Consider the following 20165-nt stretch of genomic DNA (forward strand, 5'->3'; position numbering starts at 1 on the left):
GCGCAGGAATAAGAATTATAACTTACGTGACATGCACATCCACAAATTTCTAAATCCCTAATTTGCCCTTGCCTTGTTCGTAGGTGTTGTTATTGATGAAACTACAAATACTAGATAATTCTAGAATAGAATATAGGGTTAAGGTATATATATAGGGTAATTGTTGATATTTGTCAAGGACAACTGCCCTCCTAATTTTGCGTTAACATAATCTCTATATTTTATTATTATTTTAGATTCTGTTTAACCAATTTTCGAATTAATATCACCTTAATTAAATATCCAGATTTTTCTACCAAATTTATATTTGAAATATCCATATGTTATTATAATTTATTTTATCCATATATTTTATTCAAATCTTTTGAATGGTTTATACGTATTCAATTTTATTTAGATCTTTATATTGTTTCTCATAATTTTATATATATATTCTTAATAAATTAGTTGTATATTTTTCACATTCTTAATAAATTAGTTGTATATACTATTTTTGCTATTATTTTAACGATTTGGGAAAAAGAAATATCACTTCCTAAAAAATAGTTGATTGCACAAGAATCGGTTGAATTGTTACTCCGTATATTGCCATAACTTTTATTGCTCACACAAAGTGTTCATCGATTTAGGTTTTCTTTTGGTTTCTTTAACAAGCTGGCTTTACAATGGATTGATGAAAAGGCACCAGCACGCAGCGGAAGTGACGAGGATCGATAAGCATTCTAATTCATTAATTTTGGCAAAAATGAAAACATGCTTAAACCGAGTTTAATGGGTTTCAAGAATATATCTTTGAAGAACCGTTGAAATCTCTATTTCCAGCTGCTAAATCATCAAAATCTTTGTGCAGACCACCACAAGATCTTCCCTACTATTCTCTTGGTGCTCTAGATTGAGTTGTGGGACTCAAAATAAGCTGGAATCAATGGGAATTTGGAGAAAGCTCACTACAACAACCCATATGAAGAACATTTTCTTCTACCTGAAAAAAATTCAATCAGTTACCTCACTTCAACTTCACTCCAATCTCTTCAATATATTACAGACTATCATGCAAAGAATTTGTTGCATGAGATGCAGCTCATGTTTAGAGTAAATGAAGGTTGAAGAAGTGGGTTCTTTGTGAGCTAGTTTGGAGATGAAGTTGAAAAATCTAATTTTTCATTTTCTTGTGTTTTTCTATTTTCAAAATCCAAAATTGATTTTAAAACCATATTTTATTTCTAAAACCAAAATTATTAATTTTACAAATTAATTTTATAATAAAATTAATAAATAATTATTTAAATAATTTAAATAATTCTAATTAATTTAATATCCAATATTAAATTAATTTTTACATAAATCCATCTTCATATATTTAATATACATTCTCCAATTCCATTTGATTCTAATTTGAATATTTCAAATTAACTTATCACGCTACTCTAGAGCTAATTAATTTCTGAGCTAGTAGGGGACCTCGTGGACCTACAGATCATGGGCTCCAATGATCCGACTAAACACATTAGACTAATCTAACCCCCATTCGTTAACTAATGGGTCACTCCACTAAAGCCCATAGTTGAACTCCCCTGTAGATATTTTATGTCCACTCGATATAACCATGATTAGTAAGTCAACCCTTCACAGGTTATTCGTAATAATGGCTGGGTCAAATCTCTGTTTTACCTGAAATTACCTCTTGTTCCTTAAGTCTCCACTGATCCCTAATGAACAATTGTTTTGTGATCCAATCAACAAAACTGAGTCCCTCTCAGGCCAGTGAGAGGGCGGGGCCCCTTGTTCAAGATCCAAAATTAGCACTTAAGGGAACAACCTCTCTACTATACCTAAAGTAGGTAGGAGTGAATTACGTCTTGCACCCTATGTCCCTAGCTATCTATCCAGTCTTAACCCTAAAATGGGAGGTTTATTGAGCCGGTGCTGTTGAGCCAACCATCACCTATGCAAATCTAAGGATAATTCCAAATAAACAGGAGTTCATAGTTAGCTCAAGATTAAGGTCAAGTTACCTAGTCATCGCTTTGAAATAGTCAGTCTTAAACAATAAACAGTGTTATAAAGTAAGAGTGACTAATTTTGTGGTCCGATCTTGTACAAACTCTTTTGCACATGGACACCCTCATTCCTCATGTCAAACGTGAACGAATTAGGATCACTTCCTTTGTAGCACTTTATAACTTCTTGTAACAACTACAGAGCAGGCCACATCCAATAGTGTTACCAGAATAAGGTACCTAACCTTACCCAACCTTATTCATATACTATAGTTCATTTTGACTATTTACTCGAACATGATCCACCGTTATGTCTCCAAATAAAGTTCAAGTACTCACCCAATAGTCAAGGGATTTTTAGGTTTATTAGATTTCTATCAAGCAATACATCTGTTCAATAACACCTTTATTGAATTTTTAGAATTAGTTCCATTGTTTACAAACCACGAGTTTTAGGACATAAAACCCAACATGGATTAGACTCCTCGTTAATGGTCGATGGGATGAGAATTCTCAATACCATCATTTTCAAAATTTTGAGGCACATATTTCATCAAATTCATCGTTCCAACAATTTGTGGAATATATCCAAGGTAAACTTTTTCCCTCTGGTGAGTTAAGTATATCTCGTTTGATAATATACCGGATTGGTTCTGCCAATTCGAATCTTGTTAGCATTATCGAAGATAAAGATATTTTGTGGTTGATATCAGTGTTATCAAATTCCCCAAAATTAATTTATGTGTAGTGGTTGACCATGTGTCATCTGTTGCCCCAAACACTTGAAATACATTGTATTTGAATAATAAATTAGCAAACATTGATCATTCTTCCCAACCAAACGAGGGCAACATTGAAATCGTTGATTTTCAAGACTTCGATTCCTTTCAATCTGGTATTTCCATTAGAGTAGGTTTACTTTTTAGCAACAAGTCTGTATTGAAGAAAGCAATTTATTTGTTTGCTCTTAAAAACAGTTTTGAACTTACTATTACTAGCTAAAAAAACTTCATTTGAAATTTGTTGCAAGGATATGTCTTGTGGGTGGTATCTACGTGAATCTGTATATAGAGGGGGTGGTGTGTGGATGGTTTGGAAATACATCGATATCCATCAATGTTCTATTGACATTGATAAAGATGGTCATCGACAAGCAACATCTTAGATTGTTGCTGAGTGTACAAAGTCATTTTTTAAAATGAATGACAAAGTCCCATGCCGACCTCGTGATGTTGTAAGCTATATGAGATTACAACATGGTGTAAATATAAGTTATGATACAGCTTGGAGAGGTCGTGAGATTGCCCTTAATTCCCTCAGGGGGACTCCTGAGTCCTCACATGCCATTTTGTCACCATTTTAGCTACATTGGTTGAAAACAATCATAGTATTTTTCTTGTCTATATTTAGTTTAAGCAATTACATACAGTCTATTTTGTCTTGTATAATCAATCTAAACGTTTATTCCTTATAGGAACATATACAACACAAGAATTTGATGATAAAGGTAGGTTTAAGTATTACTTTATGGCCCTTGCTGCTTCCATAGATGCATGAAAATTTTGTTTTCCTATTATGTCAGTTGATAGTGCTAGTCTAAAGAACAAATTTTTGAGACATTATTGTCTGCTTACACACTTGATGGCAATTCATAGATTGTACCTCTTGCATTTGCCATTGTCGATTCTGAGAGTGATGCATCATGGTCTTAGTTTTTTCGTAATCTTAAAGCTGTTTTTGGGGATTCTAACGACCATGTTATTGTGTCGGATGGTCATAAAAGTATAGTCAATGGTGTTAGCTCTGTTTATGATTTTTCTGAACACGGGTTGTGTGCATTTCATTTGTATAAGAACCTTGTTAAGAACCATAAGTCATGTCCAATTGAAGACACTTTCCATATGTGTGCAAGAGCATATACAATTGGTGAATTTGAGTATTACATGAGGCAGTTGGATCAGGTTGCTCCGTCCATTAGGCTTGAATTTGAGGATGTTGGCAAATCCAAATGGGCTAGGGCATTTGTTGGAGGAAAAGATATTCCTTGATGACAACCAATATATCTGAATGCATGAATTTAGCTTTAAAGGAAGCACGCAAATTACTCGTTATTAGCCTCCTTGAATCTATCCGCAGTTTGGTTCAAAAATGGTTTTACAAACATCGTAGTCATTGGAGTTTCCAGCATTTTGAATTGTCATCGTATGCAGAGAACATTATTTGATCAGCCTTAAGTGACAGTTGGTCAATGGATGTAAGTGTTCTTTTATTTACACAATATTTGTATTCAATTGAGCCTATTGTTAATAGTAAACATTGTAAGTTTATCGACTTTTTTTTTTTTTTTTTTTTTTGCAGTTATATCCCATTAACCAGTATGAAGTTGAAGTGCATGATCGCTCAAACTAATTTGTTGTTAACATTCTGAATTGTACTTGCTCACGTCGGCGTTGGGACCTAGACATGATCCCGTGCTCTCATGCATGCATTGCATTGTCTCGTAGGAACCTTCAACTGTAGTCATCCGCACATGATTTCTATCGTGTTTCCAATCCACGTTTGTTTTACAGAAAGGAAACGCGGCCTATTGGCAATGTTCAATAACTCACTGCAATTCATGCAGTTGGCAATGATCCAGTTCTTCCTCCTAATGTGAATCATCCAGTTGGGAGGCCTAAGAAAAAAAGAATCACGTCTTGTTTAGAAGACAAAGCTACAGTCCTCTGTAGTCCGTGCGGTAAGAGGGGTCTTAATCGTAGGTCTTGCAAGGATCCATACATCATTGAATGCACTTATAGTGTTATATTTTTTAGTATTGTTTTTCTTTACTTCGCAGTTTGTTTCCCTCTTCAAACAGTTCTTTAATGTTCAAACTTAATGGCATTTATGAAAGGAATTTGTTATTTGCATTGATATTGCGGTTTGTTATCTTACTTTTATGTTGGCAGTTCAGTCATTTATAAAACCTAAACCTAATTTATGTTGGTAGTTTAGTCATTTGTATTATTCAGAATGAGCATAATTGAGCTGGACGTTTTAGAATTACAGTATGTTTATGAAATAAATCCAAAATATTCACATTGTATACCAAAATGGTAATGATATAATCTTTTTTTCAAAATCTATTTTGAATGATTGCCAAACACTTAAACTTTTTTTTCGAAATAATCTTTTTTTAAATTAATCACTTGAGAGAGCATTCCAAACACACTCTAAATCAATTCATAAATAGTATTTTAACCTAAGTTTTATCTATTTTGTTTTTAGAGTATAAGTTTTATCATTTTTCATTTGAGTTGAAAATAAATTTACAATGGCAATAATTAAATTAGATTTCATAAAAAGAACTCTCTTTTTAACTTAATTCAATCCACGCACTTAAACACCTGTGCCATGTTGACAGCCAAGTCCCACATTGAAAACTTGGGGTAGAAAACTACGGTATTTAAATAGAAAGAGGAAGTTAATGGAGCACGACCTTACTTGAACAGGATCTGTTCTATAGGTTGTACAACTGTGTCCTTGAGTTCTAAGGAGACAAGAACCAAAGTCTGGTGGATGAATTGCTCCCTTGTGACTAGAGCGTGATTAATAACCTATGGGCCTCGGTCCGGTGGCTGTAGAGGATCGTTCTCAGCAGGCTCCAACCTGCTGGGATGGTTGCAAGGTTGTCTGACAGACTTCCTAACTTTTTTGCTCCTCATATAAGTTTTTTTCTTTTTTTTTCTCTAAAACAAATTTGGGTGCTTCCGTTTTCTGTGTTGCTTGGATGGGGGATTTGAATTTATGCTACTGTTATGTGGTTTGGTGTGAAAAGATTAGAAAGATGGGGGAGTTTTACTTGGATGGTGGACATTTGGTTTATGCTTGTAAGGTGTTTGATGAAATGTCTCCAATATCAGAGGCTAATTCATAAGGTGTTTCTGTTCTAATTTTATGTGTTCCTTGAATGGGGGCTCGATTTTCTGCTACTGCTATATGGTGTTGTGTGAAGAGAAGAAGGATGGGGGGTGTTTACTTATTTGGTTTATGCTCGTAAGGTGTTTGTTGAAATGTTTTTTCTTCTTTTCCATTCTTCCGTCGTCTTTGCATTTGTCTGGTGTTGTGAGTTATGTAGTCAGTTACTTCATTTATCTAAATTTGGTTGTACTTATATCAGAGTTTGTTTTATGGTTATGTAGATTTTGTTAATTAGTTGTGAGTTATTTCATCTTTGCACTTGTCTGTTCCTTTATCACTATGATGTGAAGAAGCTTGTTGTGGTTATCACATTCCATGTTGGTCAAGTGATGCGTTTATGGTGTTTCTAGTACCCATAATGTAGAAGGCAGTAGTTTTCAATGAGGGTTGGTATGTAGAATTACACCAAAGCTCAACCCTAGAGTAGCCATGACACCATTGCTTAGGTTTTTCGCACTTGAAACACCCTAGATTATCTATGATTGACACGTTTCATACTTTTATTGATATCTCAAATTGATTGTTGGTTTTTGGATGGTATGTAAATTATTTTTTTCATTCATTAACTATAGATCACTCCATTATAGATTCAGAGTTAGACTCTTATGCATTATAAGGGAAAAGTTGTATCGTGGATATAATCACGAAATGCAATTTAATCTTTCACGAGTTGTCCATAATTATGTTAGATCAAGTGCAAGTAAATCCTTCACGAGTTTTCCATAATCATCTATATTTGAATATTTCATTATGATTCCATATGAAAGAAAATAGCACCAATGAGTTTCTAATCACAATTGCGCTTGTTTGTAGTAAACCCTATGAAGGAAATCTCCTTGTTTTTGTGATTTATTGAATTATGATTGGACCAAAATTTCAATATGGGTGCGTAAACACGGCTGTATTTCAAATATCTTTCACTTCTTAATTTCTTTAAAATTTTTATTCAATAAAATAAAACATTTAGGGTCTATATTGCTTGATAAACAAAGTAAAAACAAAAATTTGAAAACAAAGAATTCAATGAAAACAAGGTTGTATCAAGTGATTCAATGAAAATAAAGTTGTATTTTTTGTTTTAGATATGTGTTTAGAAGCAGATTCAAAAATTGAATTTTAATTTAAATCGTTGTTTTAAATGAGTTTGATACTATATTTTATAAACCATAAAACTAATTGTGCCATGGACTAAATTTTAAATTGACTATAAATTAATTTATGAAAATGTTTTATGTTTAAAAAAATTATGTTGTTATTTTGTAAAATTATATAATTTATAATACATTACACCATAGGAGTTTTTTAAAAAAATAGAAAAATAAGAAAAACTAATAGAAATCATAATTGTGATATCTTATGTAATATTCACATAGGATATCACAATTTTAATCTTCTTTGATACAGGCTAGTAGAAATCTATCATGGTCGATCAATGATAGAAACTAATAGAAATATACCATTGATCAATGCTATAGATGTTTATCTGTATCTATTAGTGTTTTTTTTGCTATTTCTATAACTAGTTTGACATTTTTTTTTATCAATAAAAAATTTCCTCACACAATACTTATTTTAATTTTGATACTACACTTATAAATTATATATGTTTAATTTATAATAACATTATTAATAAATATAATTATGTATTTTAAAATTTAAAATTCAAAATCTAGTTATATTATAAATATAAAAATGTTATTTTTGGAATTTACACTATTTGAGTTACAGAATCTGTAAATAATTTTCTGAAATAGAATTGAGATTATTTTAAATATATATTTGTTGAATTTAATGAATCTGAAAACATAAAATAGAATTTGATTTGTCAACCATATAAACCCTTGTTAGGGTGTAATTATTCATAAACGTATAAATTAGGATTTGATCCACAATCCATGTTTAGAAATTAGTACAAAGATGCTTAAATAACCTTTTCTCTGGGTACTAATTTTAAACTAATATAGAGTATCTTCAACCACCAAACTCAAATATTTCATAAGTTATATATTAGTTAATTGTTGTACTAAAAGTATTAGGGGGCATTTGGGCCCCCTATTTATGGTTGGGTGGGTAGTCTATAATAGCCCACCCAATGTTTGGGGCTCAACTAAAATAGTTGGAGCCCAAACGCTCCTTTAAGTGCTTGATTATTTTGGTCTGTTTCCTTACTTTCCCTCGTTTTCCTTACTCCTATACGCTCGATTATTTTACTCCGATTACTCTATCCTCAATGGCTCATCACATGTTCCTCGATGCACGATCACTCAATACCTAGTTTCATGGTCACTCGATACAGCTGCAATTGGCACGTGTATACTCGATCATATCGACGTCATACTCGATGCTCAATTACTTTATACTCAATTATTTTGAATTCAAAACATGGTTAAAGGTCACTCAATACCCAACTTCATGGTCACTCGATACGCTTGCTGTAACGACCAGATTCTTACATAATAAGGTCTGACCATTACGACATGCATACTTAGATTTTCTATTATGGGATGCATTTTGGTAAAAATTTCAAAAAAAACACATCTAAAATTTTATGAATTAAGTATCAAAACTATATAAAAGTTTATTTTAAAAAAACACCAGGATCCTTAAACATTAGCGTAGTGGAACAAAATGCCTATATGAAGAAAATAGTGAGTTTGATGGTTGGCCACTTGAGCGACGTCTAGTCATGCCACCTACGTTGTGTCCTTACCTACAAAGTCTGTAAAATAGGATGAGTATATAATATACCCAGTAAGTAGTTCTCACTTAAGGTAGTGACCAAATTCACAGTTACATGCAACATATCATGAAAACACATGATTGGGACCCAAAATAAACTTATAACAGCATGAGGTGGTCGGTTATGCTTCCAACGTAAGTTCCTCCGCCCTGGTTGGAAGATATGAGGACTTAAACGAAAACTAACTCATCTTATGATTAGTGGGTTATGCAATCAGTAGGGTTAGAGTCGCATCTAACATTAACCAATAGCATAAACGTAAGGTTGGACTAGAGGGGTGCAACCATACATACATTGCTAGTCCCTAGCATAAACATAACGTAAGATTGGGCCTAGAGGGGTGCAACCATACATGCTCTGTCAGCTCTGGAAGCATAACCTATACCTAATTAAAACTTGATCTTAACATAATCGTAAACAAACATAATGCATGTGGTCCCTTGTAGAGAAACGTGTTTTAAACATGTAATGCAACATAACAATAAGAACATAATAAAGCAACATATCAAAGGTACACTACTATAAAACACTTAAAGAGAAGGTGAGATAAACTACTTACCTTGATTTGGTATGGTTTAATATATTTGATAAAAATGCAAACAAAATTTTTTATTGATAAATTATTAGTAAAGTGAATGAACTTAACGATATTCTAAAACTGCAAACTTGATAGAAGGCCGAAAGAGTAGCGTGCAATAGGGGTTAAGCTACGTGCCAAGGTTGTGAATGAACTTAACGATATTCCGGAATTGCAAATCCGACAGAAAGTGAAGCTTATGAATATCATATTCCGCAGTGTGTATAATACAAAGTGTTTTTTGTCTGTTCCAGTGGATATGAAATTGGAGTATTGCGAGCTGCTTCTTCTAGACAACGCCTGGCCAACTATTTTCATCACCTGCTTTTCCATGTTTAATTTGGACATATCTATGACCTGTACTTTATAATATTTTTTTATGTTTGACTCCGTACTATTTGATGAACATGAATGTGATTTGGTTTTCTTTTTTTGTTGTTTGTGAAATTTCTCTATCTCTACATACATTTATGTGTTGGGTAATGATTAATATCCTTTGAAGATAATGGAATTGTATTTGTTGCATGCTCACGAAATTTGATACGTCAAACAAGGTTAAAATTGGTGGAATGGACAATACAACATTCAACACATTTTATACAAATTGGTGGAACAAACAAGTTTATTTAGGTTCGTGAAAATATGATATTTTTTCATTTAACATTTTTTCCTTTGATATATAGAAAAGTAGAATCAATTGTGATATATGCTAAGATAACATGCATTTAGTTTATATATTGTTATAACCAGCTATTATAATAATCTGCATCTCAAACACAAATTATTATAACCCAGACTATAATAACCTGCACAACAAACATAGACTATTATACTACAGACTATAATAACCTGTATACCAAATCAGACTACTATAACACAGACTATAATAACCTGCACTCCAAACACAGACTATTATAACACAGACTAAAATAATCTGCATCCCAAACACAGACTATTATATCTCACAGACTATTATAACTCATAGACTATAATAGCCACGGACTATTATAACCCACTCAGTACCCCAAACGCCCTCATAGAGTTAAATCAATTTATAACTCAAATAATTTAATTAGATTTCCTAAATTGAAAATTTGGTCTATATTATTGAAATGGAAGAGTTTTTTTTTTCTTCTTCTTTTTTTTTTTTTTTAAAGTTCAATTGGGGTGGGGAATTTGAATACACTCATATGCCAATTGAGCTATGCTCAATTTGACGTAAAAAATTAGAATTTAGTCCTTATAATTTATATTATATTTAAAATTTAATCTCTAGCGACTACTATGACGATTTTATTAAATCATAAAAACTATTTATGAAGTTTTATCAAACCATAAATACCAAATTCTAACTTTTAAATAATGTGGACTAAATTCTAATATTTTCCAAAATTATAGGGATTAAATTTGAAATTTAACTTAAAAGAATTATCTTTTGACCTATTTCAATCCAACCCATATCCAATTAAATATAAATACCTATACCAGTAATATTGATATTAATAACATGAATCTAATATTAATGATTGTGAATTTAAACTTATTCGAAAATTTATCAACATCAACATTTTTTCGGTATTTTCATATAATTAAGATGTCAACATTCTTTCACATTGTAATTGAAAGCTTTGATTGTAGCCAGTGGTGGAGTAAAAAATTTTATATAGGGGACGTTATATGTACAAGTCTAATAAAAAAAAAAAAAAATCTATAAATGAATGTAAAAAAAAAATATTCATACTTCAAATATTAATTAATTTATTACATTACAATTACCCTCTACAAGTTTTCTTGTTTTGAAATTGATTTAACTCTTCACTTACTTCTGGTTTGAATAGATAGTAACATAAACATCATTTGAAATACTATATTCTAACTAATTAGAATATTCACTTAACCAAGCTATATTACATTGTCTTGACTTCTTACCAAAAATTTTAAGTGAAAAAGTATGATTTCGAAGTTGACAAGGACCATTTAGTAAATATGCTACGAACTTGATCTCGAATATTATAATTATAATAATAAATTTTGGTTCTTAGACCAGGATATGCAACTAGTTTTTCTAGATTGATTTTTGTATAAGATCAATCAGAATAAAAAACATTTTTCTTCTTTGAAGATGATACCTCTATCGTCTTTATTGTTGTTTTTCTTTTATAATATCTCTCCATAATTTTAAATTAAATCTATAAAAGTATTAATAATAAGAATATTACATTCCATTATATAGATTTAAAGGCATAAATACTTAAAATCTAAGAAGATTTTAAAACTTACTTGTCAAGTTTGTATATCTATACGAATGACAGTAAATAATCCTTTGCTTGAACTCTGAAATTAATTTTAAAAACCTATAAGAGTAGATGTGAATGTAAAAATAATATGTAAACAAACAAAAATATATAAAGTGTAATGTGAATATAAAAATTATGTGCAGAAAATGAACGATATCTTTTTAATCGAATATTCTGAGATGAAAAGTGAATTTTGAAAAGAATGTAAAAAGTGTATAAACTGTCCAATCTTGTTACTTATAAAAAAAAAAATATTGTTTGATTATTTATTAAAAAAAATGGTAAGTTATTATAGTCTAAAGAGGAATTGGAGCGTATGATAGAATTTAAGGTTGCATTCTGAAAAATGGCAAAATTGCGCAGGAATAAGAATTATAACTTACGTGACATGCACATCCACAAATTTCTAAATCCCTAATTTGCCCTTGCCTTGTTCGTAGGTGTTGTTATTGATGAAACTACAAATACTAGATAATTCTAGAATAGAATATAGGGTTAAGGTATATATATAGGGTAATTGTTGATATTTGTCAAGGACAACTGCCCTCCTAATTTTGCGTTAACATAATCTCTATATTTTATTATTATTTTAGATTCTGTTTAACCAATTTTCGAATTAATATCACCTTAATTAAATATCCAGATTTTTCTACCAAATTTATATTTGAAATATCCATATGTTATTATAATTTATTTTATCCATATATTTTATTCAAATCTTTTGAATGGTTTATACGTATTCAATTTTATTTAGATCTTTATATTGTTTCTCATAATTTTATATATATATTCTTAATAAATTAGTTGTATATTTTTCACATTCTTAATAAATTAGTTGTATATACTATTTTTGCTATTATTTTAACGATTTGGGAAAAAGAAATATCACTTCCTAAAAAATAGTTGATTGCACAAGAATCGGTTGAATTGTTACTCCGTATATTGCCATAACTTTTATTGCTCACACAAAGTGTTCATCGATTTAGGTTTTCTTTTGGTTTCTTTAACAAGCTGGCTTTACAATGGATTGATGAAAAGGCACCAGCACGCAGCGGAAGTGACGAGGATCGATAAGCATTCTAATTCATTAATTTTGGCAAAAATGAAAACATGCTTAAACCGAGTTTAATGGGTTTCAAGAATATATCTTTGAAGAACCGTTGAAATCTCTATTTCCAGCTGCTAAATCATCAAAATCTTTGTGCAGACCACCACAAGATCTTCCCTACTATTCTCTTGGTGCTCTAGATTGAGTTGTGGGACTCAAAATAAGCTGGAATCAATGGGAATTTGGAGAAAGCTCACTACAACAACCCATATGAAGAACATTTTCTTCTACCTGAAAAAAATTCAATCAGTTACCTCACTTCAACTTCACTCCAATCTCTTCAATATATTACAGACTATCATGCAAAGAATTTGTTGCATGAGATGCAGCTCATGTTTAGAGTAAATGAAGGTTGAAGAAGTGGGTTCTTTGTGAGCTAGTTTGGAGATGAAGTTGAAAAATCTAATTTTTCATTTTCTTGTGTTTTTCTATTTTCAAAATCCAAAATTGATTTTAAAACCATATTTTATTTCTAAAACCAAAATTATTAATTTTACAAATTAATTTTATAATAAAATTAATAAATAATTATTTAAATAATTTAAATAATTCTAATTAATTTAATATCCAATATTAAATTAATTTTTACATAAATCCATCTTCATATATTTAATATACATTCTCCAATTCCATTTGATTCTAATTTGAATATTTCAAATTAACTTATCACGCTACTCTAGAGCTAATTAATTTCTGAGCTAGTAGGGGACCTCGTGGACCTACAGATCATGGGCTCCAATGATCCGACTAAACACATTAGACTAATCTAACCCCCATTCGTTAACTAATGGGTCACTCCACTAAAGCCCATAGTTGAACTCCCCTGTAGATATTTTATGTCCACTCGATATAACCATGATTAGTAAGTCAACCCTTCACAGGTTATTCGTAATAATGGCTGGGTCAAATCTCTGTTTTACCTGAAATTACCTCTTGTTCCTTAAGTCTCCACTGATCCCTAATGAACAATTGTTTTGTGATCCAATCAACAAAACTGAGTCCCTCTCAGGCCAGTGAGAGGGCGGGGCCCCTTGTTCAAGATCCAAAATTAGCACTTAAGGGAACAACCTCTCTACTATACCTAAAGTAGGTAGGAGTGAATTACGTCTTGCACCCTATGTCCCTAGCTATCTATCCAGTCTTAACCCTAAAATGGGAGGTTTATTGAGCCGGTGCTGTTGAGCCAACCATCACCTATGCAAATCTAAGGATAATTCCAAATAAACAGGAGTTCATAGTTAGCTCAAGATTAAGGTCAAGTTACCTAGTCATCGCTTTGAAATAGTCAGTCTTAAACAATAAACAGTGTTATAAAGTAAGAGTGACTAATTTTGTGGTCCGATCTTGTACAAACTCTTTTGCACATGGACACCCTCATTCCTCATGTCAAACGTGAACGAATTAGGATCACTTCCTTTGTAGCACTTTATAACTTCTTGTAACAACTACAGAGCAGGCCACATCCAATAGTGTTACCAGAATAAGGTACCTAACCTTACCCAACCTTATTCATATACTATAGTTCATTTTGACTATTTACTCGAACATGATCCACCGTTATGTCTCCAAATAAAGTTCAAGTACTCACCCAATAGTCAAGGGATTTTTAGGTTTATTAGATTTCTATCAAGCAATACATCTGTTCAATAACACCTTTATTGAATTTTTAGAATTAGTTCCATTGTTTACAAACCACGAGTTTTAGGACATAAAACCCAACATGGATTAGACTCCTCGTTAATGGTCGATGGGATGAGAATTCTCAATACCATCATTTTCAAAATTTTGAGGCACATATTTCATCAAATTCATCGTTCCAACAATTTGTGGAATATATCCAAGGTAAACTTTTTCCCTCTGGTGAGTTAAGTATATCTCGTTTGATAATATACCGGATTGGTTCTGCCAATTCGAATCTTGTTAGCATTATCGAAGATAAAGATATTTTGTGGTTGATATCAGTGTTATCAAATTCCCCAAAATTAATTTATGTGTAGTGGTTGACCATGTGTCATCTGTTGCCCCAAACACTTGAAATACATTGTATTTGAATAATAAATTAGCAAACATTGATCATTCTTCCCAACCAAACGAGGGCAACATTGAAATCGTTGATTTTCAAGACTTCGATTCCTTTCAATCTGGTATTTCCATTAGAGTAGGTTTACTTTTTAGCAACAAGTCTGTATTGAAGAAAGCAATTTATTTGTTTGCTCTTAAAAACAGTTTTGAACTTACTATTACTAGCTAAAAAAACTTCATTTGAAATTTGTTGCAAGGATATGTCTTGTGGGTGGTATCTACGTGAATCTGTATATAGAGGGGGTGGTGTGTGGATGGTTTGGAAATACATCGATATCCATCAATGTTCTATTGACATTGATAAAGATGGTCATCGACAAGCAACATCTTAGATTGTTGCTGAGTGTACAAAGTCATTTTTTAAAATGAATGACAAAGTCCCATGCCGACCTCGTGATGTTGTAAGCTATATGAGATTACAACATGGTGTAAATATAAGTTATGATACAGCTTGGAGAGGTCGTGAGATTGCCCTTAATTCCCTCAGGGGGACTCCTGAGTCCTCACATGCCATTTTGTCACCATTTTAGCTACATTGGTTGAAAACAATCATAGTATTTTTCTTGTCTATATTTAGTTTAAGCAATTACATACAGTCTATTTTGTCTTGTATAATCAATCTAAACGTTTATTCCTTATAGGAACATATACAACACAAGAATTTGATGATAAAGGTAGGTTTAAGTATTACTTTATGGCCCTTGCTGCTTCCATAGATGCATGAAAATTTTGTTTTCCTATTATGTCAGTTGATAGTGCTAGTCTAAAGAACAAATTTTTGAGACATTATTGTCTGCTTACACACTTGATGGCAATTCATAGATTGTACCTCTTGCATTTGCCATTGTCGATTCTGAGAGTGATGCATCATGGTCTTAGTTTTTTCGTAATCTTAAAGCTGTTTTTGGGGATTCTAACGACCATGTTATTGTGTCGGATGGTCATAAAAGTATAGTCAATGGTGTTAGCTCTGTTTATGATTTTTCTGAACACGGGTTGTGTGCATTTCATTTGTATAAGAACCTTGTTAAGAACCATAAGTCATGTCCAATTGAAGACACTTTCCATATGTGTGCAAGAGCATATACAATTGGTGAATTTGAGTATTACATGAGGCAGTTGGATCAGGTTGCTCCGTCCATTAGGCTTGAATTTGAGGATGTTGGCAAATCCAAATGGGCTAGGGCATTTGTTGGAGGAAAAGATATTCCTTGATGACAACCAATATATCTGAATGCATGAATTTAGCTTTAAAGGAAGCACGCAAATTACTCGTTATTAGCCTCCTTGAATCTATCCGCAGTTTGGTTCAAAAATGGTTTTACAAACATCGTAGTCATTGGAGTTTCCAGCATTTTGAATTGTCATCGTATGCAGAGAACATTATTTGATCAGCCTTAAGTGACAGTTGGTCAATGGATGTAAGTGTTCTTTTATTTACACAATATTTGTATTCAATTGAGCCTATTGTTAATAGTAAACATTGTAAGTTTATCGACTTTTTTTTTTTTTTTTTTTTTTTGCAGTTATATCCCATTAACCAGTATGAAGTTGAAGTGCATGATCGCTCAAACTAATTTGTTGTTAACATTCTGAATTGTACTTGCTCACGTCGGCGTTGGGACCTAGACATGATCCCGTGCTCTCATGCATGCATTGCATTGTCTCGTAGGAACCTTCAACTGTAGTCATCCGCACATGATTTCTATCGTGTTTCCAATCCACGTTTGTTTTACAGAAAGGAAACGCGGCCTATTGGCAATGTTCAATAACTCACTGCAATTCATGCAGTTGGCAATGATCCAGTTCTTCCTCCTAATGTGAATCATCCAGTTGGGAGGCCTAAGAAAAAAAGAATCACGTCTTGTTTAGAAGACAAAGCTACAGTCCTCTGTAGTCCGTGCGGTAAGAGGGGTCTTAATCGTAGGTCTTGCAAGGATCCATACATCATTGAATGCACTTATAGTGTTATATTTTTTAGTATTGTTTTTCTTTACTTCGCAGTTTGTTTCCCTCTTCAAACAGTTCTTTAATGTTCAAACTTAATGGCATTTATGAAAGGAATTGTTATTTGCATTGATATTGCGGTTTGTTATCTTACTTTTATGTTGGCAGTTCAGTCATTTGTAAAACCTTAAACCTAATTTATGTTGGTAGTTTAGTCATTTGTATTATTCAGAATGAGCATAATTGAGCTGGACGTTTTAGAATTACAGTATGTTTATGAAATAAATCCAAAATATTCACATTGTATACCAAAATGGTAATGATATAATCTTTTTTTCAAAATCTATTTTGAATGATTGCCAAACACTTAAACTTTTTTTTCGAAATAATCTTTTTTTAAATTAATCACTTGAGAGAGCATTCCAAACACACTCTAAATCAATTCATAAATAGTATTTTAACCTAAGTTTTATCTATTTTGTTTTTAGAGTATAAGTTTTATCATTTTTCATTTGAGTTGAAAATAAATTTACAATGGCAATAATTAAATTAGATTTCATAAAAAGAACTCTCTTTTTAACTTAATTCAATCCACGCACTTAAACACCTGTGCCATGTTGACAGCCAAGTCCCACATGGAAAACATAGGGTAGAAAACTACAGTATTTAAATAGAAAGAAGAAGTTGATGGAGTACGACCTTACTTGAACAGGATCTATTCTATAGGTTGTACAACTGTGTCCTTGAGTTCTAAGGAGACAAGAACCAAAGTCTGGTGGATGAATTGCTCCCTTGTGACTAGAGCGTGATTAATAACCTATGGGCCTCGGTCCGGTGGCTGTAGAGGATCGTTCTCAGCAGGCTCCAACCTGCTGGGATGGTTGCAAGGTTGTCTGACAGACTTCCTAACTTTTTTGCTCCTCATATAAGTTTTTTTCTTTTTTTTTCTCTAAAACAAATTTGGGTGCTTCCGTTTTCTGTGTTGCTTGGATGGGGGATTTGAATTTATGCTACTGTTATGTGGTTTGGTGTGAAAAGATTAGAAAGATGGGGGAGTTTTACTTGGATGGTGGACATTTGGTTTATGCTTGTAAGGTGTTTGATGAAATGTCTCCAATATCAGAGGCTAATTCATAAGGTGTTTCTGTTCTAATTTTATGTGTTCCTTGAATGGGGGCTCGATTTTCTGCTACTGCTATATGGTGTTGTGTGAAGAGAAGAAGGATGGGGGGTGTTTACTTATTTGGTTTATGCTCGTAAGGTGTTTGTTGAAATGTTTTTTCTTCTTTTCCATTCTTCCGTCGTCTTTGCATTTGTCTGGTGTTGTGAGTTATGTAGTCAGTTACTTCATTTATCTAAATTTGGTTGTACTTATATCAGAGTTTGTTTTATGGTTATGTAGATTTTGTTAATTAGTTGTGAGTTATTTCATCTTTGCACTTGTCTGTTCCTTTATCACTATGATGTGAAGAAGCTTGTTGTGGTTATCACATTCCATGTTGGTCAAGTGATGCGTTTATGGTGTTTCTAGTACCCATAATGTAGAAGGCAGTAGTTTTCAATGAGGGTTGGTATGTAGAATTACACCAAAGCTCAACCCTAGAGTAGCCATGACACCATTGCTTAGGTTTTTCGCACTTGAAACACCCTAGATTATCTATGATTGACACGTTTCATACTTTTATTGATATCTCAAATTGATTGTTGGTTTTTGGATGGTATGTAAATTATTTTTTTCATTCATTAACTATAGATCACTCCATTATAGATTCAGAGTTAGACTCTTATGCATTATAAGGGAAAAGTTGTATCGTGGATATAATCACGAAATGCAATTTAATCTTTCACGAGTTGTCCATAATTATGTTAGATCAAGTGCAAGTAAATCCTTCACGAGTTTTCCATAATCATCTATATTTGAATATTTCATTATGATTCCATATGAAAGAAAATAGCACCAATGAGTTTCTAATCACAATTGCGCTTGTTTGTAGTAAACCCTATGAAGGAAATCTCATTGTTTTTGTGATTTATTGAATTATGATTGATTTCCATTATGATTGGGCCAAATTTTCACTATGGGTGCTAAACACGACCGTATTTCAATTATCTTTCATTTCTTAATTTCTTTCAAATTTTTATTCAATAAAATAAAACATTTAGGGTCTATATAGCTTGATAGACAATCTAAAAACAAAAATTTGAAAACAAAGAATTCAATGAAAACATGGTTGTATCAACTGATTCAATGAAAATAAAGTTGTATTTTATGTTTTAGATGTGTTTAGAAGTAGATTTAGAAATTGAATTTTAATTTAAACTGTTGTTTTAAATGTGTTTGATATTATATTTTATAAACCATAAAACTAATTGTGCCATGGACTAAATTTTAAATTGACTATAAATTAATTTATGAAAATGTTTTATGTTTAAAAATTATGTTATTATTATTTTGTAATATTATATAATTTATAATACATTACACAATAGGAGTTTTTTTAAAAATAGAAAAATAACGGAAACTATTCACACAAGATATCATAATTTTAATCTTCTTTGATACAGTAGAAATCTATCAGGGTCTATCAGTGATAGAAACTAAGTAGAAATATACCACTAATCAATGCTAAAAGAAGTTTATCTGTATCTATTAGTGTGTGTTTGTTATTTCTATAACTAGTTTGACATTTTTTTTTATCGATAAAAAATTTCCTCACACAATACTTATTTTAATTTTGATACTACACTTATAAATTATATATGTTTAATTTATAATAACATTATTAATAAATATAATTATGCATTTTAAAATTTAAAATTCAAAATCTAGTTATATTAGAAATATAAAAATGTTATTTTTGGAATTTATACTATTTAATTTACAGAATCTGTAAACAATTTTCTGAAATAGAATTGAGATTATTTTAAATATATATTTGTTGAATTTAATGAATTTGAAAACATATAAAACCTTGTTAGGGTGTAATTATTGATAAATTAGGATTTGATCCACAATCCATGTTTAGAAATTAGTACAAAGATGCTTAAATAACCTTTTCTGTACTAATTTTAAACTAATAATTAGAGTATCTTCAACGACCAAACTCAAATATTTCATTTATATATTAGTTAATCATTGTACTAATAATTAGAGTATTTGCACCCCAAACACAGATTATTATAACCCAGACTATAATAACCTGTACAACAAACACAGACTATTATATTACATACTATAATAACCTGCACACCAAACACAAACTATTATACCATAAACTATAATAACCTGCACTCCAAATACAGAATATTATAATACAGACTAAAATAATCTGCACCCCAAACACAGACCATTATAATCCTCAAACTATTATAACTCACATGCTATTATTACCCATAGACTATAATAAACACTGACTATTACAACCCACTCAGCGCCCTAAACGCCCCCTTAGAG

The 20165-nt window shown here is 31.6% G+C and overlaps 2 non-coding genes and 2 pseudogenes across 2 annotated transcripts; all 4 read left to right on the plus strand.

The window, feature by feature from the left end:
- Positions 1–3243: 3243 nt before the first annotated feature.
- On the plus strand, positions 3244–4865 carry LOC150030603 (uncharacterized; annotated as a pseudogene).
- A 608-nt stretch (positions 4866–5473) lies between these two features.
- LOC150030604 (small nucleolar RNA U3) lies at positions 5474–5682 on the plus strand. Its single transcript, XR_016526692.1, has one exon. It is a non-coding gene; the product is annotated as a small nucleolar RNA U3 (small nucleolar RNA).
- Positions 5683–15174: 9492 nt separating this feature from the next.
- Positions 15175–16797, plus strand: LOC150030605 (uncharacterized; annotated as a pseudogene).
- A 608-nt stretch (positions 16798–17405) lies between these two features.
- On the plus strand, positions 17406–17614 carry LOC120074830 (small nucleolar RNA U3). Its single transcript, XR_005481109.2, has one exon. It is a non-coding gene; the product is annotated as a small nucleolar RNA U3 (small nucleolar RNA).
- Positions 17615–20165: the final 2551 nt, after the last annotated feature.

The sequence above is a fragment of the Benincasa hispida genome, unplaced genomic scaffold (assembly GCF_027475165.1).
Source record: "Benincasa hispida cultivar pf3 unplaced genomic scaffold, pf3_genome.v1.1 HicScf18, whole genome shotgun sequence".
NCBI lineage: Eukaryota > Viridiplantae > Streptophyta > Magnoliopsida > Cucurbitales > Cucurbitaceae > Benincasa > Benincasa hispida.